The sequence below is a fragment of the Podarcis melisellensis genome (genome assembly GCF_964234715.1).
Source record: "Podarcis melisellensis genome assembly, chromosome: 7".
Taxonomy (NCBI): domain Eukaryota; kingdom Metazoa; phylum Chordata; class Lepidosauria; order Squamata; family Lacertidae; genus Podarcis; species Podarcis melisellensis.
In genome coordinates, this window is record NC_138539.1 from 56080674 (window position 1) to 56090962 (window position 10289).

The 10289-nt window shown below is 44.2% G+C and overlaps 1 long non-coding RNA gene across 1 annotated transcript; it reads left to right on the plus strand.

Moving 5' to 3' along the window:
• Nucleotides 1-368: 368 nt before the first annotated feature.
• LOC309374772 lies at nt 369-760 on the plus strand. Its single transcript, XR_014170726.1, has 2 exons — nt 369-591; nt 697-760. It is a non-coding gene; the product is annotated as an uncharacterized lncRNA (long non-coding RNA).
• The last annotated feature ends 9529 nt before the right edge of the window (nt 761-10289 follow it).

Here is a 10289-nt window from a genome sequence, read left to right on the forward strand (position 1 = left end):
AAACCTGCATTCCTGTACCCGTGAAAATCTACGAAAGCATATATATATATATATATATATATTTTCTACCTCAGTGCTGTTCACAAGACTAATCCTAGTGTGGGGCCCCAATTTGTGAACCACCTGCTCTACCCTCCACAACAGCCTCCTGCCTAGCCATTGAGACTAAGTTCGGAACCCCTACTGGACGCTTGCGCAGTGCAATGCCAGATTAAGGCCCAAGAAAATGAAGGTTTGGAAAGGAAACAAACAACCTTGCGTTCTCACGTACCCGGGTCATCCCTAACAAAGGTCGCTGGGCATAATTAGAGGGGAGAGAGAGAGAGAGAGAGAGAGAGAGAGAGAGAGAGAGAGAGAGAGTGTGCTTTGAAGGACGCCTCTGGACGACTCCGAAAGAGGGACGTCAGAGAAAACAGTAAAGAGCCACGCTTTTCCGGACTCAATTCCAAGACGGAAAACGGGGGAGAAAAGGACAGGTAGATTAAGGCGTACCCGGACGACTCCGAAAGGTAACGCCGGAAAACAGTAAAAGGTACCACAATTTCCCCGGCCACACTCCGTGTAAGAAATTGAGGGGAGAGAAAGAGAAAGGTTTTGATGTTCCTAGACGACTCCGAAAGGCAACATCAGACAGTAAAGTTCCGCGACCTCCCTGGCCACTCTCCGAAAGGGGAGAATCGGGGGAGAAAAGAATAGAGCTAAAACGTTCCTGGCCGACCCCGAGAGGGAACGTCAGAAATGAAAGAAGGAAAGTCTGGCTGTCGTGGGGACGCTGCTTCTCCACCCCCCTCCCAATGTATTTACTTCAAACCATACTCACGTTCGAAGATGTCCCCCGCGGATCCCGGGATCCTTTTTCTTTAGCCGGCTTGACCTCGCTTTTGCTCCCCCTGGTTGGGCTTTTGGTGACGATTGATTACCGCCCGCAAAGAGGAGGCAGGGAGAGGAAGGAGGATCCCTGGGCTAAGGTTGCCCAGTGGCGCCCGATCCCCTCTGTCTCCCCTCTCACCTCTGCAGGAGAACCAAGTGTCCCTGAGAATGGTCGCCAACTGTTACAGGAAAAATCCGAGGGCTCCCTTGGACAAAACAAAGACACCAACCAGGATAACTTGGAGCAAAACAGCAGCCTGTAGGCTTGGCCTTTATTGAACTGTTGCAACAGGGTATTCCCCTCACGTGCAGGAGAGAGGAAAGACCCAGAAGAATAGTGTGCAAGGTCTTATAAAAACTTTTGAAATTCCCCCCCTCTAGGTCTAGCCCACCCCCAGAAACATCATGCATACATTACAGAAAGGAGGGGTTGAGGGAGGCATACATTACAGAAAGGAGGGGTTGGGGGAGGCATACATTACAGAAAGGAGGGGTTGTGGGAGGAGTTGTGGTGGTAACCTGAGTGTCTTGTCACCTGGCTGGTTCCTCCCTCCCCCCTCCCCCCTCCCCCTGAGTCACTTCCAGGAACTTCCAGGAGACAAAGGGAATTTTGCAGTTTCCTGCCCCCTGAGGGAAGATCTGATCAGTGTCCTTTGTTTCAGTCCATGTTGAATCCACTCCCATATGCAAGTTCTTTGTGATCTTGATTGTCTTCTGTCTGGGATCATCAGGGTTGGCATGGGCAGGGCTCCTGTGTATGTGCTGAGACAGTGAAGCTGACCAGGACTAAGTCACCCCCCTTTGTTAGTTCTTGTCATATGGAGTAAAATAAAATGGAACAGTGCAAATCCGATGTATGGTTGATTTTCTATGAATTTATAACAGAAATGTGGTGTATGTAGTGTGTGAGTGTGTAGTTTATACAAACAGAATGATTGGGGTGGGGGGGTTCCTGCTACATAACCTAATCCTAAACATGTATTTGTAGAAGAAAATTCCATTGAGTTTTCTAGCATTTCTCCCCCCACCCCAATAAAACCCCTGATTTGGACCAGGCTGTAAGTACTGTATATTGAGGGTCATTTCTCACATTAATCCCCCTCTGCCCTGCCAAACGGAAATATTCCAATCTAGAGAAATACATGTACAAATAATGCAGGATCACAGCTATACATGCCCAGTATATCCCATTGTTCAGAAGAATGAACTTTTATGCTTGAGGGAAAGCTAGTTTTCTGTAAAATTTGTACAGCATATGTGCGCCAGACATTTTCAAGCAGCTCTAACACACCTTTAAAGCACCTGACTTTTCCAAGGAATCCTGGGAACTGTAGAGTATTAAGGATGCTGGGGGATGTAATTGTGAGGGAGGAACTACAGTTCCCAGGATTCTTTGAGGGAAGTCATGTGATCTAAATGTGCTTTGGTAAACAGCAAAGCTCACTAATAACTGGTGATAATAGCAATAAAAACTAGCATTTTCTAAATTTGGAAAGTGTGATGGGTATGGATAACCCAGTACACAGTGAAGCAAAAACATTCCATGTGACACAGCCACAATAGGATAATAATCTAAGAATGTCGTTTTGTATCCCACCCATATATGAGGAACAGACAACATCTGGAATAAGTAAACATTATGTCTAGTCTCATGAAATATTTCAAAGACTGCATACAGAGACTTTGAGTATTAAAAATAACGAAAGCTAGAGGAAACATTTGTGTTATGACAGGAATGAAAATTTGTTAATGTGTTTATTCATGCAACTATTATTACCAAATCGTAAAGCAAACCTTCACATTATTCACTATAGGATATACCGTATATATCACAAATAGCAAATGCTGAATAAAGAATGCATTATATCCAACAGAAAATATTGCTCAGAGAGAGTCAAAGATCCACGCAAAGAGAATAACTTGAAAAGGTTTCATAACACTTCACTAAATTAGGATTACTATTAGTACATACTTAATAAATTAAAGAATGCAGAAGGACAAATGTATGCATGGAAATAAGCGGTTCTAGATATTGTCATGATTTGTAAAAGTCTCAATATTATAATAAAAAATTTATAAAATAAAGGTAATATTATGTGGCTTCTAGAGTCAGAATAGGAGTCCTGTAGCTTAGGACGATGCCACCTACCTTACATGGGCATGCCATTTTCCCATGGATATTACCAGCCAATCAATCTACCAGACATAGTTGTTGTGAGGATAAAATGGGGAGAAGAACCATGTATGCCACCTTGAGCTGCTTAGAGAAAATGAGGGATATAAATGCAATAATAAAGTAAGAAAGAAGGAAAAACACAGAGACTGCAGGTGCATTGGCTCAGCAGCTCATTGCTTAATTTTATTATTATTATTAAAAATTAATTGGATGGCAGATTGTTGCTGTTGTTTTTAAAGAATGTGTTTCATCTTAGAAGAGGCAGCTATTTCCCCCATAAAACTGGGTGAAGCCCTCTTCTAAGCTGGTGTCTGCTGCATGATCTAAAAGCAACCACACCAATAAAAAATTTAAAAATCCCCTCCTTTGGTATAATATTTATTATAGGCCAACTTATGCAGATCTAACTGAGTAATCAATTTCAACTTACACAATTAAGATTTCTTTGATCTCAGATGACATCCCTTTCCCTTAAATACACACACATTTCAGTTCTGAGGGACAAAGGCTTACATTCCTATTATCTAGATAAAACAAGATCTTTCATCTAAGAACTGCACAAAGCATCCATTATTAAACGATAGACTAAGCCGTCGATGCTGAAAGATATCAGTTCAGCTCCTATTGTAGTTCTGTTGATGACTACATAAACCCAAGATGGAAAGTATAGATTGTGCTGCAGACATTGCAGCTGAATCCACGCCCAAAGGTTAATAGGTTTCACTTCCTACGTATTTGCTTCATTTTGGTGTTTTTGATACTCGTTGCCACAACATTTACTACAGCAGAATGGGCTGCTGTGGTCCAACCAGCTTGATTTGAGATTTCACTTACTATATTCTTCAGAACTGCAAGTTCTCAGGTTGGGTTTTAAGCCCCCCCCCCACCCCCAAAAAAGCACCCGAACTGCCCATGTGTAAGACAGCTTGAACTAAAATTTGGAAAACAGAATTATTATTTGTTCATGGTGAATGCAAGAGCTGGAAAAGTAGTGGGACAATTAATTCCTTTGGGACTTTTTTCCTGCCCATAGACAGAAGTCACTGGACAACTATCTATTGCTCTGCCTGTCTCTGTTTTTTATTTTTATTTTTATTATTTTTATTTTTATTATTATTATTAGAGGCTTTATCAAATTTTAGCCCAGTGTGGTTTACAAAGTTTTTAAAAATGCAACTATTTAAAATTACAAAATAAAGAATGTCCAAAGTACTTTTTAAGAAAAGCCTGAGACTTCTATCCAATGTAGCATTAGGACACTGTTCCATCGGTGCAAACATTTATGCTTGTCAAATGGGGCTTGTGTCCCCCTCATCCTTCCACCTGCACATCCCGTATCCTGCCCAAATCTGCTCCAGAGGATTGGGGAGAACAGATTTAGCGGTACATGGTGGGGGTGGGTTCTGCACAAGCAGAACTCCTTACTTAGCACTACACTGAGTACTTGGCTTGAGTACAAGCCAAGGGAATAGAAAGGGTTGTTTGTGTTGAATAGAAAGCAGTGTTGACTCCTGGAGGCCATCCCCACATGTAATCATAGTCAGGGTGCTACAAAATAGCCTCCTTTAATTGCTACCACCTTCACTTTGGGCTGGAAAGGGACACAGGGAAGGGAGGACATTGGCAGCTAAGCTAAGAGCAAGGGCAGGTTGTGCACTGAGAATAGGCATTATAAATAACATTTTAACTAGTACATGGGATTATAATACCTAAAGTGCTAGTTACAGTCACCGCACTACAGTCATAGCCAGATGTTTAGCCCAAGCCAGAGATGTGTTGCTGCTTTTCAAAATCAAGGAGGGTAAATTATTCCTTCCCAAATTGGTTGCCACCCATGTCTCTCCTCCCGCCCCCAACGCTTCCATACTGTTATAACACTTACATTAAGAACAGGGCTTTTTTCAGTTGGAACTCACTGGAACTCAGTTCCAGCGCCTCTCAGGTGGGCACCATTATCATTCCAAGAGAATGAGGCATTCACAATGAGTTCCAGCGCCCCCTTTTCTAGAAAAATAGCAATGAGTAAGAATGATTTCTAGTTAAGGACAAACGGCCTCTTACTGCCAGTTTAACTCTGGTGAAGATGACCCCATTCTAATCTAGGGGATAGTAGTTATGAGGAGAGTAGGGCTGTTGGCCTGGATTTGCCAGGAAAAAAAGTGTGTTTTCAGAATTTGGGGGGTTCTTTTTGTGCATTTTCTAAACTGGTTCAGGGATTGGAGCCGATGTTGAGGGGTGAGCTGACAAGTATGTGCAGTGGAGGGAGAGAGAAGGCTTTAGGCCATCAGCCTGCCCTTTCCAACTTAGCTTGAACTTGTGCTACCTCAGGCTGTAGTTGAGAGGCAGTATGTTTAACACTATTAAGGGAACAGCACATTTTTAATCAACTCAAGGACGCCATTGATACTGTGCAGATGAAGAGCAGCGGATTCTGTTGTGGAACACAAACATACAACTCACCAGCACCGTGGAAGACCAGCTAAACAATCTGAAGCATGAGGCCAAAAAGAAAACACCATAACTTATCCAATTGGAACTACAGGGGAGATTAGGTAGACAGAGTAATTACCTGAATTGGAATTTAGCCAGGACACCAGGGCCAAGCGCACATATTATTGTGCAGAGTAACACAGGGTGTTTAATGACTGCATGTGACCAAGATCTGAATTTAGCATCTGCTACCACAAGATGTCATTTCTTTTCAGCCTTGTCTTAATTTAAGAATTATATATTACAGCCAAATCATAGACATGCACTAGCAACATTTCATAGACTCTTCTTCGGGGTAATCAATGTAAGTAATTTACTAGATAAAAGAATGTTAATAGCAAGGACTGTATAATTTGTGTGACTACAAATTGCACCTGTCTTTCAAGGGAAGAAAGGGCTACCGCTGTGCAAAGAGAGTGGATGGAGTGCAAGGTCAAGTGCAAGCACTTCTGTTTAACATGCAGCGTCTAGAAACATCCATTGGCGCTTTCAGAGAGAAGCGGAAATTATAGCTAGCAAAGTTATTATAAATAATTGTTGTGCCTTCTCTTCCGAGTGGACTTGATAAGGCAGTCATAATTGAAACGTAGAAAATATTAATTGGAAGGTGTCTAAAATGAGTCTTTCGCAAGTGTACAAGTTACACTTCTGCTTTGAGACTTTGAGAATAGAGAGGGAGCATAAAGCAAGGGTGGGGGCTGGCTAAGTGACTCGCCTCGAAATGCTATATTAATATGTGTAATATGGTGGCGCAGAAGTGTCTTGCTACAGTGCAGTGAAAATATCAGAGATAAGAGACTTGGGTCATCTTTTTGGATTTCCCAGACATTACTTGGACTGACTTCAAAGGTGGAAGTGATGTCCGGGGGCGTGGGGGGGGGTTAACTGAAGCTTGTAACTTTGTTGGTGTCTGGATTTTTACTTCTTGAAATATGGCAACCCTACTATAAGGGGCAAAAACTGCTGCTCCTCTCCCTTCATCTGTGAATTCTCTCTTAGGGACACGGTGGAGCTCCTGTTTTGTGACCCTTTGTGGTTTGGGGACCAGACTACCTGAATAATCAATGCATCCCACATATACTTACCTGGATCTTGAGATGTTCTCTGGAAATGTTCTCTGTAAGACTTTTGGTGGCAGCAGGAGAGACTTTACAGTGGTGGCACCCTGGCTGGCGGATACCCCAAAAGAGGATCACCTGGTGTCTACTTTGTTGTAATTGTGTCCTTTCCCATGTCTTTTATTTTGTCTTAGCTCTGACTGTTTTTATGCTGTTATACCTTTTTTGTTGTTTTGCTATAGCATATAAATAATACACATAAATAAATAAGGTATTCTGCAACCTAAAGGAAACCAATACTGTTGAGTACACATGTATGGATTTGAGCAGACAGTGTTCTTTGGCCCTATTGAACTCTGTGACTCTTCTTTCTGAGAATGTTGTGCTAAGAACTGAGCTTGATGGGACTTACTTCCCAGCTAAGTTTAAATCAATTGCATTGCCCCTCAAATGTCTCATTGCTTGGGGCTGCTCATACCACTGGTATTAAAAGTGGGTCTGCATGCCTCAGAGTGTGAGCCAAGATGTAGCGCATAGTAGCACACATGAAATAAAAGCAGCCTAGCAGGAAAAAGAAACGTCACAGCAGCAGAAGTTTATCAATAAACTGGAAATTTCATGGTAGTATTTTAACAGGGACATTGTGGCCTGCTACATATATGACAAACAAAACTGGGTAGTAGAACATTGTGCTACAAAGGAGGAGAGCTTTCTATTTAAATGTTTCCCTTTTTACAAACATTGAGCTATATTTGCTATATGTTACAAAGTTTTTTAAAAAAACAAAATGTAACATTGAAAAGTAAAAACTTCCTCTAAAGTTGTACACTCCATTCTACCACCATGTGATGACTTTTGATTAATGTAAAGAAACTGGATATTGAAATACAGACTTGTCTTGCAGGAAAATACCCTGTAAATTTTACCTCTGGTATTCTTACTGGTCACCAGAGACAAATGTTCCAAGCTGCCTCTCCCTTCTCCTTTCAGTATAGCAGACAGGTTCTTCCCTTGTCTCTTCAGCCTAAGGCAAGTGATTCAGCAATCCCCAGGTTGTAACAACAACTTTATTATCTGTACTGCGCCCATCAGACTGCCCCACACTGAGCAAGCTATTCCACCTGCCTCTCAGGTCTTCCTTCTTATCCCTAAACCATCTTCCTCTACTGTCTTCTTTTTCTGGCTAGCTGTACCACCACCAAGCACCAACAACTCCAACTTACTCAAACCTCAACTCCAACTAACTCCTCTGATGCCCAGCACCCATTTTTATATACACTTCTTCTGGCCCTTCTAGTCCACTGCCAGTCAATCACGCTGTCCACCCCAAATGCTAAACCTGCACCCACCAATCAAAACACGTGTATTTTATATCCTTCTTTTGCATACTGAGAAGCACTAACCCTTCCTCACAGCTGTTAGTTAAAGCCCTTTCTGACAATTAAACTAACTGACTGGATCAGAGAGAAAACTTCCCACATAAAATACATTACAATATACATTACTATGCAAAGGTCAGAATACATTACACAATATCTATTAAGACTTAATTCAAATAAACAGGATTTTATTCACAAAGAGGAAAGGATTAAATCTGTTCTCACACGTTATAATCCCCATCTTTATTGCAGTGTCCTGTGGCTTTTTGTTACAAAAGAGACATGCCTTGCCCTATTTAAACACCACTAATTGAATATGTAGTTTAGCCATATATCAGAAGTGTCTTACCAGCATCACCCTCTTAAAACGCAGCCTGATTTTTCCTTTTCTCACAGCTTATAGGCTACCCAGTGACAATGTAAAACTGTTGAAATGAGACAACTGAAGTATCTGAGAGCAAAGAAGCCCAAGGCAAATATAACCTTTGGGGAAACCGAAGGAGTACTCTTGTGCTCAGTTTGTTTGCAGGTTTCCCACAGGCATCTGAGTGGGTACTGCGAGAACAAAATGCTGAGCAAGATGGGCCATTACCTGATCCAGCAGGATCCCGTTATGTTCATATGTGCTCCCAGGAAGTTCTGGGCTGGTGGGGGAATGCATTGGCACTCTTTCATTAGGTTGGGTGTGTGACTTGTGCCAACCCAAAGCTGGGGTAGCTCCGTTGGTAGCGCATGTGACTCTTAATATCAGTGAGTTTAGATCCCATGCTGGGCAAAAGATTCCTGAAAAGCAGGGGATTGGACTAGATGGTCCCTTCTAAAGTCCTATGAAAGCATCTTTTGTTTGGGGCAACCGGAGCTACTTAAAAAGTACTTTGGCTATTGTTAGTGTGTGGCGCTGTGGGTTAAACCACAGAGCCTAGGACTTGCCAATCAGAAGGTCGCGGTTCGAATCCCCGGGACGGGGTGAGCTCCCATTGCTCAGTCCCTGCTCCTGCCAACCTAGCAGTTTGAAAGCACAAAGTACAAGTAGATAAATAGGTACCGCTCCGGCGGGAAGGTAAACGGCGTTTCCGTGCATTGCTTAGTCATGCTGGCCACATGACTCGGAAGCTGTACGCCGGCTCCCTCGGCCAATAAAGCAAGATGAGCGCTGCAACCCCAGAGTCGGTCACGACTGGACCTAATGGTCAGGGGTCCCTTTACCTTTATACAGTGGTACCTTGGGTTACATACGCTTCAGGTTACACACGCTTCAGGTTACAGACTCCGCTAACCCAGAAATAGTACCTCGGGTTAAGAACTTTGCTTCAGGATGAGAACAGAAATCGTGCTCCAGCGGTGCGGCAGCAGCAGGAGGCCCCATTAGCTAAAGTGGTGATTCAGGTTAAGAACAGTTTCAGGTTAAGTACGGACCTCCGGAACAAATTAAGTACTTAACCCGAGGTACCACTGTAGTACCTTACCTAGTGTGCCTACGTATCATTGTGCCATGCGAGATCCATCGGCAACTCGTAATCTTAACTGAGTACGTAACTTTATTGCAGCAATCAAAGGCGCGGGGAGTAAGTTGGGGTATTGCAACATTTATTTTGGAGTTAGCTTGACTTTGGAGTTCTGGAAATTGAACTTCTTGCCGTTGGGACTTTCCGAGCCAATGAGGAAACGGAACCGACCGTCTGTGCATGCAGGGATGGCGATGCCGACCAAACACAGCGGCGTGCCGTGAGCCGCTCTACTATCGTCAACGTCGCCACCAAGGGAGATTTCGTGCAGCCCGATTCTACCCATGTTTCTCGGGAAGGAACTCCCGCAAGGAAACGGAGAGAAGCTGCCATCTTCTCCTCCCTCCAGCTCACCAACGCACAAGGCAGCAGCGCTCAGCGGGAAGAGGCATCCGGGCTTGAATCCTGCGATCTCTGCGGCTCCACACAGACCCCGGAGACGCGGGTCCGCGCCTGCCTTACGACCCCGCGGGGCTTTCGCTTTCCCTTCCTCGCTGCGTTCCAGCCCCTTCAGAACTCCGCGCTTCGCCCATCCGGCGCGCTCTCTTCCAGCTGGGGGAGGAGCGCGAGCGCTTCTCGGAAGCTGATTGGACGCGGCGCTCCGCCTGGCTCGGCTTCCCTCACGCCCCTCGCTTCCTCTTTCGCTTGCTCTCTTGAAAAGCTAAGCCTCCGCTTCCCGCCCGCTTACGTCACCGACGCACTGCGCGCGGGCCGCGTGACGTCAGCCGGCGTCGGCGGTGACGGCGCCGCCCGTCCGTTAAGCTGAGGGAGGGGGAAATCCGGGACAGAGGGAGGGAGGGGAAGCGGCCAG